Source organism: Halichoerus grypus, chromosome 1, assembly GCF_964656455.1.
Source record: "Halichoerus grypus chromosome 1, mHalGry1.hap1.1, whole genome shotgun sequence".
Lineage (NCBI taxonomy): Eukaryota > Metazoa > Chordata > Mammalia > Carnivora > Phocidae > Halichoerus > Halichoerus grypus.
In genome coordinates this window covers 4,275,280-4,295,378 of record NC_135712.1, presented here as the reverse complement: position 1 = coordinate 4,295,378, position 20,099 = coordinate 4,275,280, and the positions used below count along the sequence as shown (strand labels likewise).

Sequence of the window (20,099 nt, the reverse complement as noted above, 5' to 3'; positions counted from 1 at the left end):
AAATCCCTCCATCCCCCTCCTTCAGCCCTTTGCCCTTACACAACCCTTTATTGGTTTCGAACGTATCCTTCAAGCATTTCTTTAGGTAAATACAAGCAAATGAAAACCAGACATGCTTATTTCCCATTCTTTTTGCCCAGCAGACAGGGCGCCCTTGTGTGTTGGCTAGCTAGTATTTACAGCGGGCGGTAAATAAATTATTGACTCCGTTTAGCAGAGGAAGAACCCAGGCACCCAGGCACAAGGAGGTTAAGTTACCGGCCCCGGTCAGCCGTGTGCTCAGCAAATGATCCGGAGTCTGGATGCCGCCCTGCTACCCGATCCTCTCTCCACCAGTGCTGCACCTGCCTTATCTCTCCCTGTCCTCTCTCTCCCTCCCTTCCTTTCCCTCCCTCTCTCCCCCCTCTCCTTCCCTCCTTTCTTCTCTTTCTTTCATTTCTTTTTAAAATTAACAATGTTTTGGGGCACCTGGGTGGCTCAGTCCATTAAGCATCTGCCTTTGGCTCAGGTCATGATCTCAGGGTCCTGGGATCGAGTCCTGCATCAGGCTCTCCGCTCAGTGGGGGAGTCTGCGTCTCCCTCTCCCTCTGCCCCTGTGCGCTCTCTCTCTCTCTCTCTCTCTCTTTCTCTCAAATAAATAAATAAATAAATAATCTTAAAAAAATAACAATGTTTCATTGCTTCCCACTGTTTCATTCCTTCCTATATTTGTTTGCTCTGGCAGCTGTAACCAACTACGACAAACTTAGTGGCTTAAAACGATACAAAGTTACCACCTTGGTGTCCTGGAGGCCGGAAGTCCATCGTGGGTCTCACTGGTCTGAAATCAGTATGTCGGCAGGGCCGGTTCCTTCTGGAGCCCCATGGAAGAATCCATTTCCTTGTCTTTTCCTGTGTCCAGGGGCTGCCCGCAGCCCTCGGCTGACCGCCTTCACCGTCTTGCATCTTCACGGCGGCAGCCACTTTATTCAGACCTGCTTCCGGGTCCTTTTCCCCTCCCTCTGCCTCAGACATCAGTCAAGGACCCTTGTGATGACACTGGACCCACCTGGATCAGCTGGGATAATCTCGTCTCCAGGTCCCTGATCTAATCACAGGTGCCCAGTCCCCCTGCTGGGCAAAGTGACACAGTCACAGGGTCCAGGGATCAGGATGTGCACATTTTGGGGGACCATTATTCTGCCTATTGTACCCGGAGAGCTCCCTTATTCTTTTTTACAGATAAGAGGACTTCCCTAGCAAGGAAATTCTGTAAATGTACTCACTCTTCTGTTCTAATGCATATGCGGCTCTTTTCCAACGTTTCATCATTATTTAAAACGCTGTGATGAATAATCTGGTACATAATATCCCTTTGCACACACACAAGGAGGGGTGTAGCATAGACTCCAGAAGTTAGATTATTGGGTCAAGAGATACATACGCACTTGTAGTTCTGAGCACGGCTTCAGTTTATTCCTGAGTGAAGTGTTTCATTCACGGGGAGGGCCAAGCTAGGAAGAGTCTGCTGCTTTCTGATGATTCTTCACTTGGAACAGTGTGAAACTTGAAGACTAAACACGGCTGGTAGGCCATCTAAACAATGGGGATCCAGGATTGGGTATTTCAAGTATGTTTTTGGCCAGAACTGGAAATCCGTCAACTTAGCCCAAAAATGCCAGTTCCATATTTTGTGTTGCTCATTGAAGAGAAAACCAAATGATCCGGTGGACAGATGACAAGTCTGCATGGGCTTCCAGACCGCACCCCGAAGAGCCAGCGCCGGCCTCACGCACATGCAGGCCCCCCTCCCACGTGGTGGGCAGCTTGCCCGTGGGAAAGGCCGAAAGATTCCCTCAACAGACTTGAATCTGTCTAAGTGCCAGGGTGAGCATTTAATTAGGAGCTCAAAGGTCTGCTCCCCAATGAGTAGAGAGAATTTTCTGGGCCTGGAGAATTCCAAGAGCTCATATGTTACTCCAGGTCATGACAAGTGAAAACAACCCTCATGTCCAGCCAGGGCAGCATTGCCAATGACCGTCCCATGTGGGACAGTCCTGCCTCCCAGGCTTCAGGGACAGTCTGTTGTTGCTCACGCAACATCCCCGGCCTGAGCTCTGCGGACCAAAGCGGCGAGCTCGCAGGTCAGCTCTGAGGGCTGGAATGACCCCCGAGTCACTGCCCTCCCCCTCTGACAGCATCTTCCCACCCCAACGGTGTGTTCCGGGGTCCTGCTTCAGTTTCTCTTTAGAGTCGTTCTGTGGTCAGGCAGCGTAATTCCAGGAGCCCACGGCCCCCTGGCTGGCTCTTGTGAGCCTCTGGTCTCCCCGTCCCTCTTTTGAGTTTTGTTTGTTAAAATGATTGCCTCTCTTTCTAAACAAAGAACTCGGTCTAATCTCCAATCCACTACTTTGATGATCCTAAACACCTATGAGTCTACCCCAAAACATAATAAAAATTAACTTGTAATGAGAAAGTGTACACTGTGGTTTTCATTTGTTTGTTTTTTCTACTACCCTGACTGCTAGTGAACTGCTGGGGTTTCTACAAAGAGAGAGCCCCACGATCTGCCCACCCCCAGCAGGAGGACCGTCCTCGATGCGAGAGGGCAGGGCAGGCTCTGGGCGGGGAGCATCCCTCCACGGGTCTGCATCAGGGTTACTTGGGTTTGCTCTGCTTGGTAAGCTAGAAAGCCTTCATTCGTCCATCAGGACCAGATGTCAACGCAATTGCAGGGAACAAGGTTGTGTGGTGGCGGACAATTTAGTGGTCATTCAGATAATCCAGTGTGTGTGCAACACAACACGTGGAAACACACAAGCACACGTGCACACACCACATGCACACACACACACGGGTGCACACACGCATGCTTGAAACATCAGAATGAATGCACACCATTAAGATGGCACCACGAGAAGGTCTTAAGCGGTGCGGGCCGGAGTGCGGAGCTAACGGCATGGCGGAAGTTTGTGTCCTCCCTCTCTGGTCCGCGTCCCTCCCTGGGCTGGGCTGGCGTTCTTGCCTGCCCCTTCCCACATGGCGCTGCTCCGACGCCAGACGGTGTCCACCGATTTAGAGAATGCTGACACTGGAGTTAATTCTAAAGCTAAGAGTCATGTGACAATCAGACGGGCAGTTTTAGAAGAAATTGCAAATAGAGTTGCAACCAGAGCTACACAAGTAGCCAAGAAAGCTCAGAACACCCAAATAGCTGTTCAACCCACCAAAACAAATGTCAACAAACAACTGAAACCTACTGCTTCTGTGAAACCAGTACAGATGGAAGTGCTGGCTCCAAAGGGTCCTTCCCCCCCACAGGAGGATATCTCCACGAAGGAAGAGAATCTCTGCCAAGCTTTCTCTGATGCCTTGCTCTGCAAAATCGAGGACATTGATCGTGAGGACTGGGAGAACCCTCAGCTCTGCAGCGACTACGTTAAGGATATCTACCAGTATCTACGGCAGCTTGAGGTTCTGCAATCCATAAATCCACACTTCTTAGATGGAAGAGAGATAAACGGACGCATGCGCGCCATCCTGGTGGACTGGCTGGTGCAAGTCCACTCCAAGTTTAGGCTGCTTCAGGAGACTCTGTACATGTGCGTCGCCATCATGGACCGATTTTTACAGGTTCAGCCGGTTTCTCGTAAGAAGCTTCAACTGGTTGGGATTACAGCTCTGCTCTTGGCTTCCAAATATGAGGAGATGTTTTCTCCAAATATTGAAGACTTCGTTTACATCACAGACAATGCTTATACCAGTTCCCAAATCCGAGAGATGGAAACACTGATTTTGAAAGAACTGAAATTTGAGTTGGGTCGACCTTTGCCACTACATTTCTTAAGGCGGGCATCAAAAGGTGGTGACGTCCATGTGGAATAGCACACTTTAGCCAAATATCTGATGGAGCTGACTCTCACTATGACATGGTGCATTATCACCCTTCAAAGGTGGCAGCGGCTGCATCCTGCCTGTCCCAGAAGTTTCTGGGCCAAGGAAAATGGAACTTATAGCAGCAGTATTATACTGGATACACAGAAAATGAAGTATTGGAAGTCATGCAGCACATGGCCAAAAATGTAGTGAAAGTTAATGAAAACTTCACAAAATTCATCGCCATCAAGAATAAGTATGCAAGCAGCAAACTCCTGAAGATCAGCACAATTCCTCAGCTGAACTCAAAAGCCATCCAAAAGCTTGCCTCCCCTCTGATGGGACGGTCCTAGGCTGCTGTGGCCCTCGGGGAAGAGTGCTCCGTCCGTGAAGTTGGTCTCGCTGATTTGGAGCTCTTCACTTTGTATATAGTCCTCTGGTCTGTTTCATGAAACCTTTCCTTAGACCTATTTTCTAAAATGTATATTGAGGAAAAATAAAGCTGTTAATTTTTCTTAAAAAAAAAAAAAAAGATGGCACCATGAGATCAAACGGTTTCTAAAACTGTGTGCTGAACGCCATGTAAATAAAGATTTGAAAGCATTCCTGGTGCGTATGTGAGCACAGTCACCCTCTAGAACATTGTTGGAGGGAATGTAACCCAGTACAGCCTTCAGAAGAGCCATTGGGCAAAGTCTAACAAGATGGAAACCTTTCATACACATTGACCCAGCTCCTAAAGTGTGTCTGTCACTTACCCAAGGGCACAAAAGTGTGCATGTTGGATATTTATTGCAACATGTGGATAAGAGCCAAATCTGAAAATGGCCTACATTTTTATCAGCAAAGGTTTAATTGCATAAATTATGACACGTCTACAATGGAATAGGACACAACCCCCCAAAGAATGAGGTTAATTTGTACACACGGGAAAAAATGTCCCAGATCTTTCTGCTTTGTGTGATAAGAAAGCATAATTGTTTTGTTTTCTTTTTAAATAGTGCACACAGGGTGCGAGGCATTATTCCAAGGGCTGGTGACATGGGTGCCGCCCCCACAGGTGGGTACTCTCCCGGACACACGAACAATAAGCACAGACAATGAGGGGTGCATGGAACCCCGTGAGCTGTGGTGGAAAGCTGTTGGTCCTGGTGCTGAAGAGCGAGGTTGGGGTTGCTAGTGAAATGGGGGTGAACGGTTTCAGAGTTAGCATCACCCTCGTCCACCCTTCCCACCTGAGAGAAGGACCGAGAGGCAGGACTCTTCCCGCTGGTGGGACGGGAGGTCTGCCCACCCCCAAGTGGGACGTTAGCTGCAGGTTAGGATCATGGGCCAAGGGTAGGTGGTGGCCAATGGGGGGCGGCCACAGTGAAGGCATCTCTGAGGGGGAGCACCTGAGCAGAAACCCAAAAAAGTGTGGGAGGGAGAATGTGGCCATCCAGGAGGAGATAATTCCAGGCAGAGGGAAAAATGAATGAGTGAATGAATGAATGAATGCATGCATGAATGAACCAACACATGAGTGAGTGGAAGCCATTCTTGACAAGAGAGCACACCCACAAATTACTCTTTGGATGCTGCCATGATGTTATTCTGCATCCAGCCTCATTTCTCTCCCTGTCTAGACATCAGTGAAGGTCCTGGTGTCTACCCTGCCTGCTCTGCCAGGGGGCCTTGGTCCGGCGACCTGAGTCCTCAGCCTGCCGTTCTGCCCATCTGAGCCTTCACTGCTTGCACAGAGGGCAAGGATGGTGTGCACACATGCCTTTGAGGGGCTAGTGTCCCCAGGGCATGTGTGATGCTCACGTTCAGGGCTCCTCTTAGAACCTGGGAGGGGGGTACTGCAAGCATGGTGGTTTCCACGGTAGTTTCCAAGTCAGAAGAACACCTCTCTCCGGCCTGTCTGGCTGGCCCCCCAGTGCTCCCTAACACAAGGCCAACTGGGGGAGGGGGGCAGTGCTCCAGGAGCTTTGCTCTGGAGGGAGGTCCTAGGAAATCCACCAGCTGTGGCAGCCCTAAGACAGACCCCAACCCCCAGCACATGTCCCAGGAGAGGATGGGCAGAGGGGCATCTGAGCAAGAAGACCTGCTCCTCTGCCTTCCTGCTGGGGTTGACGCCTTCTGTCCTGCCAAGGGGAAGAATCACCCTCTCTGTCCTTTTCTGGGGAACACCAGGTGGAAGGGTGGAGAACTGATTCTGACCCTGACACTGAGCTTCTGCAAACATTAGTGCAAGTGACATGATGGGAAGAGCCCCGTGTTGGGCATTCACATCCCAGTGCTGCCATTTCTGAGTTGGGCACACGGGGCAAATCTCTGAAGTTCCGTGATCATCAGCTTCCAGGGCGCCAAGGCTACTGATGGCTCACTCTGCCAATATCTGGGGCCTTTCTACTTCCTTTAAGCGCTTGAGATGTCTGTAGGGCCCACCTGAGGAGATGGGGTAGGAGAGGAAGCAGCTCGAGATCGGTGGTCTGTCTACTCAAATATCCACGTGTGTTTACCAAAGTAATAAGGAAATGTTAACCTGAGGGAAATTTCAGCATGCAAGGAACAAAGTGACTTGCTTCCCTCATCTCTGTCCTGCAACCTTGCTTCCAAATTCCTTTAAGAAATTCACCATGAAATTATGAAAAAGAGGATTTTTAAATTATTGCCCAAATCAAAATCTGTGGCTTCCTGAAGAATCTTCTGAAAATGGTCTTTCACTCAGGGGTGCTCCCCTGGGTACCTGTGAGCCTTACAGCACAGGGAAGGCGACTGTCCTTGTCGCTTTGTCACAAGAGCCAATGACAGGTGGTGGTGGGATTGGACCCAGGTCTCCTCCGGTGATCAATCCGTGTGTACAACCCCAACCTGTCTCTCCCCACTGGACTCTTGCCCCAGAGCTGCTGCCCCTGGAGGCTTGTTCAGACACTCTTAGAAATCCAGAGCCCAGACACATCACCTTCAGGGGTCCAGGGCTGACGCTGTTTTCACAAGCACACAAGGACGTTCAGAGGGAGGAATTTCTCCTGAACATTACTGGCTGGCCTTCCGTGCCAACAGATCTTTCCCCCTGTGGCAGCAAAGACTGCCACTGTGGCCTAGACCCTTCAATTTATCCTAGGACCAGGAGGGCTGTGGGCCGTTATTCATCACCACCATCATCACCATCATCACCATCATCATCACAACCACCATCATCATCATCACTATCACCACCATCATCATCACCATCATCATCACAACCATCACCACCATCACCATCATCACTATCATCATCACAACCATCACCACCAACACCATCATCACCATCATCATCACAACCACCATCATCGTCACCACCATCATCATCATCACCATCATCACCACCATCATCATCACTATCACACATCATCACCTCCATCACCAGCATCATCACCATCATCACCATCATCACCATCATCATCACCATCATCACCATCATCATCACCATTACCACCATTATCATCATCACCACCATCACCATCATCACCATCACCATCTGAGCACTGTGTGGAGTGATATGCTCCATGTCAGGGGGCTGCCATCCACTCTGCCTACCTGGGATGGGCATTGCCACCCCGGGCCCAGTGCTCTCAGAGGGTGGCCGTGTGAGAGATGGCACTCGAGGGTTGAGTTGACACAGGTGACAATGAGACTTTCACCACCACCCCTCACCAGGGCTCCCTTACGAGCGGCCCTTTCCTGCACATCGGGTCTGAGTCAGGCCTGGGGAAAATTCCTCTGGTCTTCCTTGAAGCTCAGCGGGTGTGGGTGCTGAGTCAGGCCCTCCCGTGGGGTGGTGACATGCACATGTACATCGTAAGTCACAGCTGGAGTAACACGTACATGGACTCTGGCAGAGCCGCCAGGAGAGGAAGAGGAAGGAGACAGAGATGGGTAGACTTTGCTCACGTCACCCTGGAGCTCTGCCAAAACCCCCACCCCAAAACATTACCTGGAGACCTTGACCAATGTCACTTGGTCTGACACAGGTTAGACCTGAGTCTGGCAAAACTGTAAACACACCTGCCCAAGACTGATAGAATGTGATGGCAGACACAATCTCACAGGGCTTGGGGCTCAAAGTCAGGACACGTAGGGGTCAGGTGGACAGGCTGTGTCTTCAGTCAGCTCCAGCTTTCAGCAATTTTGAAGCTATCATTTCTTGAAAGAAGTTACTCGATTTCTCTAAGCCTCGTGTCCTTCTTCTGCAAAATGGGAATATTATCCTAACAGACAGGGTGACACAGAGGACTACACAGGGTCGGTGGCGGGACCTTCACGCATCAAGTCCTTCTGATCAGAGGGGATGAATTCCCTGCGTGGCCAGGTCTGTTCAGGCTCAGTCATGCTCTGGTGCCGAGCTGTAGCTCAGGGCTAGAACACCCACCATCCTCCTTCCTGCCCCCCACGACCTCACTGTTTGCCAAAAGTATCTTGTGTAATTTCTCTTTTTCATCTTTCTTGTGAAATGAGAGCCATGGTTGTTTTAGCTGACCTTCACAACCACATTTCCAGGTTCCTCAGAGAAAGAAAGCAGGGGCAGAGCTAGGGGTGTATGGGGGCCCCGGAAGCCTGGGGCTACGTGTGCAGAAGGAGAGGCCCGGGCGGGCTTGTGTCCTGCCTGAGGAGGCAAGGCAGTCGTTGTTGGAGAAACCATTCCAGCTACGTGGTCCGCCCTTGCTCTCCCCGTGTCTGCAGCTATCAGCGACCCTCTGTTCTCGGGGTCAGACTGTGTGAAACTGAGCTTACAGTAAATCAATCTTTAGAATCCATGTCGATGCTGGTACAAGCCATGTGCAAAGGCAAGAAAAGAACCACACTGTTTTCTGGCTTTGCTGGCCCATCTGGGGCTCACTTCTCAGCTTTCTCCTCCATTGGCGGGAGGATCCTTCTGGTGCTTCTGCACCGGGGGGCCTGCAGACAGCTCTGGACCTACTGCCTACTTTTATAAACAAAGTTTTTCTGGAACACACCTGCTTGCTCACTCACTTATTGCCCATGGCCGCTTTTGCCTCGTAATAGCAAACCTGAGTAGCCATGATGGAGACCAGATGGTCTTCAGAGATGATTCACTCTTGGTGTTGTACCTTCTAGGAGTCTTGACAACTTGTCTTATTTCTTCATTTAAAAATGTATTATTGGGCACCTGGGTGGCTCAGTCGGTAAAGCGCCTGCCTTCGGCTCAGGTCGTGATCTCGGGGTCCTGGGATTGAGTCCCGCATCGGGCTCTCTGCTCGGTGGGGAGCCTGCTTCTCCCTCTGCCTCTGCTGCCACTGCCCCTGCTTGTGCTCTCTCTCTCTGTCAAATAAATAAAATATTTTTTAGACATGTATTATTATTTTTCTTAATTACAAAAGTAACTGCAGGCTTCACACCAAGTTGGAACGTTACAGAACATATGAGGGAAGCAGTGGGAGGCCCCCCAGCTGCCATCTTGCTTTCCCAGGACAATGTGAACACAGCTGATGCGCCTCCCGGGTTATTCCCGTGTGCACAGCACTTGCACATGTGCATGTCTGGAGTTTTCTAAACATAATGCCGTCCTAGACACGCTGCCTTGAAACTGGCTTTCCCCACCTACCTATATTCCCTGGGCATCTTCCCTGCATTTGTAATGACCCCTGGAGATTCTACTGGATGTACGTACCATTGCTCCCTTGCCCGTGGGTCTTCAGATGATTTCCAGGGCTGTGAGCTTAGGATCAGCCCTGGAATGAATATTCTCGTCCATTCATCCCGAAGCACTTTGGGTAGCATTTCTATAGAAGAGTTTCTAGGAATGCGACAGTCCAGCCAAGGAGCATATTTATCTATGAGGGAAATAGAACAAAATGCCATCCAGAAAGCTAGAGGTATTTACATGCCATTCTTCCACACACAGAGTGGAGACCGAGAGTCAAGATATGAATCTCAGGGCATTGGGAACACAAGAGAGAGGATTCACAGGTCAAGAGTGAGGGGTTGGTCATCCAGATAAGAACGTGCCCAAGCAAAGACTGGGCCCTTTATGGACCCTGAGATCATAGGCTGCTCCCTACAAATTGCATCAAGCAATTCCGGGGCCCCCATGCACCCCTAGCTCAGCCCCTGCTTTCTTTCTCTGAGGAACCTGGAAATGTGATTATGAAGATCAGCTGTGACTTCTTGGCGGGGGGGATGATCTGGTAGCTAGGGCTGGAAATTGGGTATAAAGTATACCCTCCCGAGGGTGAAGAGAAAGCACTGAGCAAGGGGCACCATCAAGGGCATTCATAAGGACAAGCACAGCCTTGGCAGAGGGCCCCATCCAGAGGAGACAGGTCTTCGCCCTGGTAGCCATCCTGGGTGCCCTGAGTGAGGGAAGGGAAAAGGGAGACAGAAAGCAGGAGAGAGAGAAAAAGTGGAGGGAGGGTGGAGAGGAAAGAAGAAAGGGAAAAGGCCGCATTGGCCTTCATGTAGTCCCCGGTGAGACAAGGATAGAATAGAAGGATAGAATGTTCTCAGCCATCTATTTGTAATACTGCAAAACTTCAAGTCACCCAGAAGTGCATTAACAGAACAGATACACTGTGGTACATTCATGCAGTGGAATACTATACAGCCATGAAAAGGAACACCGTACTGTTACACATAACACCACGGAGAGATTGGGGGGGCACAGGGGCAATTCTGGGGGCTGGCAAAGTCCTAGCTGCTTATGTCCCTCCCCCACCCTGAGCTCTCCACCACCGCCCAACCCTTTCCTCCTTCCTACCACCCATCTTTGGCAGTAACAACTTCCTACTCATAATTACCACATAAGCACACCTCCCTAAATAGCAGGTGTTTCTTTCCAAAGGCACTGTGGATGGATTCCCGTAGGAGCCGCTTGGGAGGGTCACATTTCTTCTCTCTACTTTGTGATCTTTCATGGAGCTGTGTTTTTGTTTTTGTTTTTGTTTTTTGTACATTCTTCTATGTATGCCATGTTTCTCAATGAAGAAGTTTCTCTAGCTTTAAAAAATCTGAAAGCCACTGGGTTATTCCCACTCATTATACTATGTCTAGAGTATATGCAATGTATCGTATACCCACGTTATTATGCGCATGTGTGTAGACATAGAGAGAGAGACAGAGACAGAGAGACAGAAATATACACTGATATATACCTGCATAGAGAACATCCCTATTTATATAGTCTATTCTTTATACAACAATGGAAAGAAAGGACCGGATGGAGAAATGCCCCCCACCCATGGGAAGACAGCGGACTGGTGGGTGGCCTTCCGAGCTCTGTCAGGCTGTCTCCCTGCTTCCTGGCCCCCGTGAATCAGTTCTGCAGCAGCCGAGCCCGACAAGCACAGCCATGACTTAGGGCTAATCTTCCTGAGAAGCCGGCTCACCAGCCATTCATCTTTAAAAACCCTCGAGTGACTCACATAGCTCTGCACGGGCCTCCTGAGAACGTCATGAGGCAACGTGTTTGCTCCCTTTGCAGACCATGTAAGAAAGGATGAGCAAGCCGGGCTTGCTACGATTAAAAAGAAAAAAACAAACTTCTCCAGCCTGCGCGGCTCCTGGCGAAGCCAAAGCACGAAGGGCTGGAGGCTGGGTTGACGGGATCTTAGCGGTCCACTCCTGGGGACGGCAACTGCCGTACGGTCGTTAGCAAAAATCAGGCTGATCACCATTTACGACCACGGTCTGAGGGTCAAAATGATCAACCCCAATCGCTAGCCACACTGTCAGTTGTCTTCTTCCTTACCTTATCCCTGAGAGCTGGGATTTTATTTCATTTTTATAGATCCCTCCCTCCCCTAAAAAGGTGGTTGATTCCTCCGGCTGCTGGAGTGAAACAAAACACCACAAACGGGGCTGGGTGGGGGGGCTTAAAGGAGCAGAAGTGTGCGTTCTCCCAGTTCTGGAGGCCAGAAGTCTTGAAATCCAGGTGTCTGCCGAGTCGCTCCTTCCTGCGTCCCAGGCCTCTCCCAGCTTCTGGTATGTGCTGGCCGTCCCTGGCGCTCCCCGCCTCTGCCCTTACACGGCCTTCTCCCCGTGTGTCTGCGCCCACGGTTCCCTCTTCCCATGGGGACCCCGGGCATTGGACATAGGGCCACCCTACCCCACCTCTAGGTTTTGTAGGACTGAAGTTTATACAGATTGGGGGCGCTCTTTAAGGAAAAGCCTACAGAATTATTGAATCAGAATTAGGTGCAATTGTGAAATCGTATTTAGAAGGCAAACAAATCGCAAGAAATTACTATGGCTGCGGACGTTCGGACGCCTTCCCTCTGTAATCTCTTCGGGCAATTCGCAGAAGTGCCTGCCTAGAATGCATGGGGTCTCTCTCGATCAGATGAGGGCCCCTAAATGGGGGGGCGATGATTGGGTGGGGGCTGGTGGTATGGGCAGGCAGTGAAAGGATTCACCCAAGGCAGAATAAAGGAGAGTTTATTGACTACACCGCAAGGGGGCGGGGGCAGGACAGCAGGGGAGAGACTGTCCGCCATGAGGCAGCAGGTGAGGGCTGTATTTAAAGGGGGGAGATGAGGAGGTATGGGAACATGGGGAACTTTCCCTTTTTTGGTAACTGTGCCTGGTTGTAAGTAGCCCATTGGTCAGTTACGGCTTATGGGTATTTTGAGGTGGGTCTCCTGATGGGCTCAGCTTTATTCAGCCAGGGGGTCACCGTGGGCCCATTTGCTTTGATCAAGTTTCCATTGCTCAAGCCTGTTGTCTAAAAGCGGCCTCTACAGAATGCATCCTGGTCTTCCCTCCCTGCCTACAACACTCTATGGCTCCCAGAAGCCCTGCACACTCCCAGGGGCTGTGGGGATGAGACCCCCAGGGCTCAAGCTCATTCGATTGCAGCTAAAGCCCCTCTACCTACAAAAAGATGCTTTTAGGCCAGGCGGTCAGGAAAGGGGATGGGGGAAGGTATGCGTATCAGAGCCTCAGCAGGATCGCTTCTCGGCCTTTTGGCTAAGATCAAGTGCAGAGCCTCAACAGGAAGGAAGGAGTAGCACCCGGCACCGCCCATAGTTGGAGGTCACCTGGCCTGGGAGCCTGGCCCAGCTGGACAGTGGTCACCATGCTCCCCTTTCACCTCTCAGCCTTCTGCTCCCCGTGCACCCCACAGAGAACCAACAACCAGAAAGGGGGCTCCCTCCAGCAGCAGCATGCAATTATGCCCCCTTCTCCCCAGCTCTGAGAGCTTGTCAAGTCAGGCCACAGCTTGAAAGGCATGTTCTCAATGCTCCGGTTTTATGTCCCTTGTAAGATGGAAATGTAATCACAGCCCTCTGCTATGATTCAGCCAGAAGAAAGATGTCAGTATAAGGACAAGTGTAATGGGGCCACCTGGAGCCCCGCAAAAGGGAAGAGCCAGGCCCCAGAGCCAGGCCCCTCTCCCAGGGACCGCAAACCTGGGTGGGGCCAGTTGGCCTGATTTGGGGGGAAGGGTGAAGCAGAGCTTCCCCTTTCGTCCTTGGTCATTCCTCTCCCCAGCTCTGCACCTGTCTGTCCACACCCTATGACTCCTGAAGGTACAGGGTTGGCCCAAGAGTCCTGGGTGGACTGCTTGTGTAGGGCACCCAGGGTGGCTCCCCCCCTAAGCACCACACATTTAAGCTTGGCCCTTTTAAGCATGCTGTTGAACAGCCTGCTACAATGGGGAGTTTGGCAGGATCCCAAATCTCGTCCTTATATCCCAGAATCCTGTTCCTTTTTCTATCCATCCATCCATCCATCCACTAAACATTCATCATTCAGCATTCATCCCCCATTATCCATCATCCATTCATCATCCGTCTACTTTTCATCATTCATCCATCATCCGTCTGTCCATCCTTCCATTCATTGTCCACCATCCATCATCACCCTTGTCCTAGAAAAGTCTCGAGCGCCTGCTAATGTGCCAGGAGCTGCGCTTGCCCTTGGAGTTACAAAGGTTTCAAGAACAGAGTCCTACTGTCACGGAGCCTTGGGTACTAAGACAGCATGTGGGACAGGTGTCGACTGCCGTCATAGGGCAAGGGTGGTTCGCAGCAGGGCGCAGCTGGTGCCTTGCCCCCTCCACCTTCATTCCAGGGCTCTTAGTCCTGTTCTCAGTAGCTCCGCATTCAAAGTAGGGCGGCCCTCTCCCTCCTCCAAAGCCTGGGAACCTGCAGGAGGAGGACTCCTTGCCCCAGGCAACGGTGATTAGCAGCCTCACCCCTGCCAGTCTGCACAGGACTTCCCCGGAGGCCACGGCAGTTCCAGAATGCTCTGCATTTTTCTCATTTCAATAACAATATAAAGGGTACTTCTGGAGGGAGGCAGCCAAGAAATCACACCCTTTCAGGTACATTCTTGGCTGCCGTGCTAGAGATTGTTTTTTTGAGGGAGGGGGCTGCTTTATTTGACAATTTACCGCATTGACTCAAGCCTGAGGAATGCCGCCCCGCCCACCTCCTGCTCTGCGGACCCCTGGGCCTTGCCTGGTGAGCACAGGGGCTGGTTTAAGCCCTGGGGCATCGAGGGCTGTGGAAGGGTGGGGGGTAGGGGGGAAGCCCACCACCACCACGGCAGAGGGAGGGACGAGACAAGGACGCCCCAAGTAGTGAGAAGTGCAGAGAGAGGAGGAGACAGCCGACCCCACGGTTCTTCTGGGGCACTGCATTGCCTGGTGTGGTTTTCTCCTGCCCAAGGATAAAGCTTGGCCTCCAAATCCTGAGATTTACTCCTTCCCAGTACAACCTGGAGGGACTTGGATGAGGTCCCTGCTCCCCGCCGAGTCAGGGCACCCTCCACCTAGAAGCAAGGCTGGCGGCCCCTGGGACCTCACCGTGTATTGTGAGAGCCGGTGACTTACTACTTCTTATGAACGTAAGGCTGGACTCTCTTCTGAGAGCTTGGGCAAGGCAGAGAACACCACACACCTCTCCAGGAAGGCAGATGCAAGAGAGGGAATTTTGCCCTGTGTGCGCGGGCTCCGCCCCACAAGGGCTGCCTGTGACCTTGGGCCCTCACTCCGCTTCTCTGGGTCTGACCATCCTGCCTCTGAAGCGGCGATGAAGATAACAATAGCATCTCCCTCGATGGCCTGTGTGCAGCTTCACTGTGTCAGTAAAAGTCTTTGAGCTCCCAGGAGAAAGGCGCCAAGGAACCACAAGGTGTTATTAGAAGTAATTGGGCCTGCAGTTGGGTAAACCTTCAAAGCTACCAGACTCAGTTTACTTCACCTAGTTTCTCTGCCCCCCTCCCAATCTCTTCACTCTCTCCACCTGGCTATTGCTCTCCCTTCTCACCCCCACAATCCCTTTCTCTTTCTTGTCTTGCCTGCAACTTATGCTCACACTTTCCTTCCTAGCTTAGCAGTCTCCACAATGAGTGTTCTGCCTCTAAAATGATGGAAACCAGACAAGTAGAACTGGCAAGGTCCCCGGGGAGTATTGAATCCAAACCTCAAACCAGAGAAATAGAGGTTGTTCATCTATCCATCCACGCATCCATCCATCTATTCACTCATCCATCCATCCATTTATCTACCCATCCATCCATTCACCCATCCATTCACTCATCCATCCATCCATTCATCTATCCATTCACTTATCCATCCATCCATCCATCCATCCATCCACCCATTTATCTACCCACCCACCCATTCACCCTTCCACCCACCCATGCATTCACCCTTCTACCCACCCATCCATTCACTCATCCATCCATCCACTCACCCACCCATCCATTCATTCATCTATCCATCTATCCCTCCAAGCCCCCACCCAGTGCTGACTTTTCGAGGCCCATGTTAAGTCCTGGGGTCACTCAGATGAACTCAGACCTACATCCAGTTCCCAGCCAAGAGGCAGAGCTCAGGACCCACCTGGTAAAATAAATGTGGGACAGTGCCCTGGCTTCTCACAGGGAGCTCCCTATCCTGCCCTACACGTCTCCAAGAGGACTTTCTCCATTTCCATTGCTTTGATCCACACTCGATTTGCTCCTTGGCAAGGCTGAGGGTGTTGGGGGACAAGGAGATGACCCCAAGGCCCCTCTCTGCACCCCTCTGATTTTTGTCTAGTCTCTGCTGGGGAGACCATGGTGCAGACAGCTATGTGTGGGCCCTGGAGGAAGAATCCAAACCTAGGGTCAGTTTCATAAAGGGAGGTCAAGCCAGTAGAGGACGAGCAGAGGATCTGGAAGGCCTGCTGGCCCTTTGCCTGCTGCAAGCTGTGGGTTCTGAAGGACTCCCTGAGCTCAAAGGGTGGGCCAGAGAACAGAACACCAGCTTCTGAATCCCCCAGAAGCTTGTTTAGAGTACGCACAAACCTGGGCCCAGGCCTTCGGAATGAGGATCGGAGAGAGCCCAGGCCTCTGTGTGTGTACAAATTCTCAGAGGTTCCTTGTGCACGTGTTCGAGAACCGCAGCTCCGAAGTCGAGTGTGTGCGTGACACTCTCCTGGGAAGTCCCAAACCCCCTGAACCCACAGGGCTGAGCCTCGTCTGCACGGCAGAAATCTGTGGGCTGTTGAGGGGCTAAAGCTCCCCAGGTGCTGAGGTCACCCGATCTAACAAGTAGAGTTTGAACGGGGTGAATATTGGACTTTGACTGTCCCAGTATCGTGTATAGATTTAGCAAAATGCTCTTATGCTTTTCCAATGAAATCACACATCTAAAACCAATTACTTAATGACACAGTTTAAGCCCAAATAACAAGGCCAATCTGACAGTTACTATAATGTGCCAAATCCTCTTAATATTCCAAACACTTTAAATACCAAGCGTGCCCAGTATTTTTGTTGTGAACTTAATCCCCCAATACTAATATGTGCGGTTGATTCACTCCATCAGTTTCATATTTAATTCTTAGACTTCCTAGTATTAAAAAATGCTTGTTAAATTAAAAAAACAAAAACAAAAAAACCCCCAAAAAACTACCTTCCTGGGCAGACTGAGGTTCTCCTCCAAGAGGACAAAGTTGATTATTAACCACAGACTTTCAGCTTGGACTCCAGGTCTGATTTTCCGGATTCACAGGCAGCCACGCTGAGTCATACCATGGCACCCAGCGCCTGGGGAATGGAGACCCATTTCTGTCCGGATGGAGTGCACACCTCCCCTAAGCCAGTGCCGAACACCCCTGTCCCTTCTCTTCCTCCCCTGGGCATACAGCCATGCAGAGCAAACACGCCGTTGCCCCCACCTCGGCTCCCTGCAACTAAGGTCTGGCTGTGGATGTCAGGGGCAGGCCATGATGTGTGGGGTATTCAAATGGTCTCCCCTCGGATCCGCACATTCTGATAGCTTTGTCCCGCGGAACATTAACAACACTGAAGTCATGTTGTCAGCAAGATCAGTGGGTAAAAATTGAAGGTAAAATGATCCAACTTAGGGTGATGTCTCCATGAATGTTTGCGGCCAAGAGATGGGGAACAGCAGTAACAATGGTAGAGCAGAACAGCCGAGGACCAGGGGAAGAAGGAGGGAATCAGAAGGTTGATGGCGGTGTCAAGGAGAGAGACCCCAATGCCAGGGCTTCCCTGTCTCTCCTTCAACCAGACTGCTTCCCAGATGCAAGTGGATAGGGAGCCATGATGTCCCAAGACCAACCTGTACTGTGGGCACCTGACTACTCATACATGGGACTCTTCGTTATGATGTAATCCCATGTCCAATTCTACCAAAATATTACCTTTTTTCCTAAAATTCTTCTATTTTGCAGAAGTTCCAAGTTAAACAATTCCTCATTCAGGAATTATTAAAATAAAACCATTTACAATAAAAAAAAGTTATAAAGAATTGAAAACCACCAACAATTAGACACTGATTAAATAAATTATGGTAAATCCATATAATAGAGTAGTTTGTAGCCATCAAAAATGATGCAGAAGAATATTTATTTTTTCTTCCAAATTTTTATTTAAATTCTGGTTAGTTTAAAAGAATGATGCAGAAGAATATTTAATACGGGAAGATTTTCACGGTCTGTGAAAAAACTTTATATACAGCATGATCCAAATTTTCTGTAAACACTTATTTGTAGTTTTTAAAAGCTAAATTTTGTTTTGTTGGTTTTCTCATTTTTTTGATTTAAATTCAATTAATTAACATGTAGTATATTATTAGTTTCAGAGGTAGAGTTCAGTGATTCGTCTTATGTAACACCCAGAGCTCATTACATCACGTATGCCCATCACCCAGTTACCCCATCTCCCATCCCCCCCTCCTCCAGCGCTCCTCACTTTGTTTCCTAGAGTTAAGAGTCTCTTATGGTTTGTCTCCCTCTCTCATTTCATCTTGTTTTATTTTTTCCTCCCTTCTCTTATGCTCTTCTATTTTGTTTCTTAAATTCCACATATGAGTGAAATCATATAATAATTGTCTTTCTCTGATTGACTTATTTCACTTAGCATAATACCCTCTAGTTCCATCCACGTTGTTGCAAATGGCGAGATTTCAATTTTTTTTTTTTTTTTTTTTTTAAAGATTTTATTTATTTATTTGACAGAGAGAGACACAGCGAGAGAGGGAACACAAGCAGGGGGAGTGGGAGAGGGAGAAGCAGGCTTCCCGCCGAGCAGGGAGCCCGATGTGGGACTCGATCCCAGGACCCTGGGATCATGACCTGAGCCGAAGGCAGACGCTTAACGACTGAGCCACCCAGGCGCCCCTCAATTTTTTGATGGCTGAGTAGTATTCCGTTGTATATATGAACCACATCTTCTTTATCCATTCATCTGTCAATGGACATCTTGGCTCTTTCCAAATCTTGGCTATTGTGGACATTGCTGCTATAAATACTGGGGTGCAGGTGCCCCTTTAGATCACTACATCTGTGTCTTTGGGTAAATACCCAGTAGTGCAATTCCTGGGTCGTAGGGTAGCTCTATTTTCAACTTTTTGAGGAACCTCCATACTGTTTTCCAGAGTGGCTGCACCAGCTTGCATTCCCACCGAGAGTGTGGGAGGGTTCCCCTTTTTTCCACATCCTCCCCAACATCTGTTGTTTCCTGAGTTGTTAATTTTAGTCATTCTGACTGGTGTGAGGTGGTATCTCATTGTGGTTTTGATTTGGATTTCCCTGATGCTGACTGATGTTGAGCATTTTTTCGTGTGTCTGTTGGCCATTTGTATGTCTTCTTTGGGGAAATGTCTGTACGTGTCTTCTGCCCATTTCTTCATTGGATTATTTGTTCTTTTGGTGTTGAATTGGTTAAGTTCTTTATAGATTTTGGATACTAGCCCTTTATCTGATAAGACATTTGCAAATATCTTCTCCTATTCTGTCTGTTGTCTTTTGGTTTTGTCAACTGTTTCCTTTGCTATGCAAAAGCTTTTTATCTTGATGAAGTCCCAATAGTTCATTTTTGCCTTTGTTTCTCTTGCCTTTGGCAATGTTTCTAGGAAGAAGTTCCTGCGGCTGAGGTCAAAGAGGTTGCTGCCTGTGTTCTCCTCTAGGATTTTGATGGATTCCTGTCTCACATTTAGGTCTTTCATCCATTTTGAGTCTATTTTTGTGTGTGGTGTAAGGAAATGGTCCAGTTTCATTCTTCTGCATGTGGCTGTCCAATTTTCCCAACACCATTTGTTGAAGAGACTGTCTTTTTTCCATTGGACATTCTTTCCTGCTTTGTTGAAGATTAGTTGACCATAGAGTTAAGGGTCCATTTCTGGGTTTTCTATTCTGTTCCATTGATCTATGTGTCTGTTTTTGTGCCAGTACCATACTGTCTTGATGATGACAGCTTTGTAATAGAGCTGGAAGTCTGGCATGGTGATGTCACCAGCTTTGGTTTTCTTTGTCAACATTCCTCTGCCTATTCGGGGTCTTTTCTGTTGCCCTACAAATGTTAGGATTATTTTTTCCAGCTCTGTGAAAAAAAGTTGATGATACTTTGATAGGGATTGCATTGAATGTGTAGATTGCTCTGGGTAGCATAGACATTTTCACAATATTTGTTTTTCCAATCCAGGAGCATGGAACGTTTTTCCATTTCTTTGTGACTTCCTAAATTTCTTTCATGAGTGTTTTATTGTTTTCAGAGTACAGATCCTTTGCCTCTTTGGTTAGGTATCTTACGGTTTTGGGTGCAGTTGTAAATAGGATCAACTCCTTAATTTCTCTTTCTTCTGTCTTGTTGTTGGTGTATAGGAATGCCACTGATTTCTGAGCATTGATTTTATATCCTGCCACTTGGCTGAATTCCTGTATGAGTTCTAGCAATTTTGCAATGGAGTCTTTTGGGTTTTCCACAGAGAGTATCATGTCGTCTGCAAAGAATGAGAGTTTGAC

General features: G+C 49.3%; 1 pseudogene; it reads left to right on the top strand.

Moving 5' to 3' along the window:
* Window positions 1-3,018: 3,018 nt before the first annotated feature.
* On the top strand, window positions 3,019-4,208 carry LOC118538928 (G2/mitotic-specific cyclin-B2 pseudogene; annotated as a pseudogene).
* The last annotated feature ends 15,891 nt before the right edge of the window (window positions 4,209-20,099 follow it).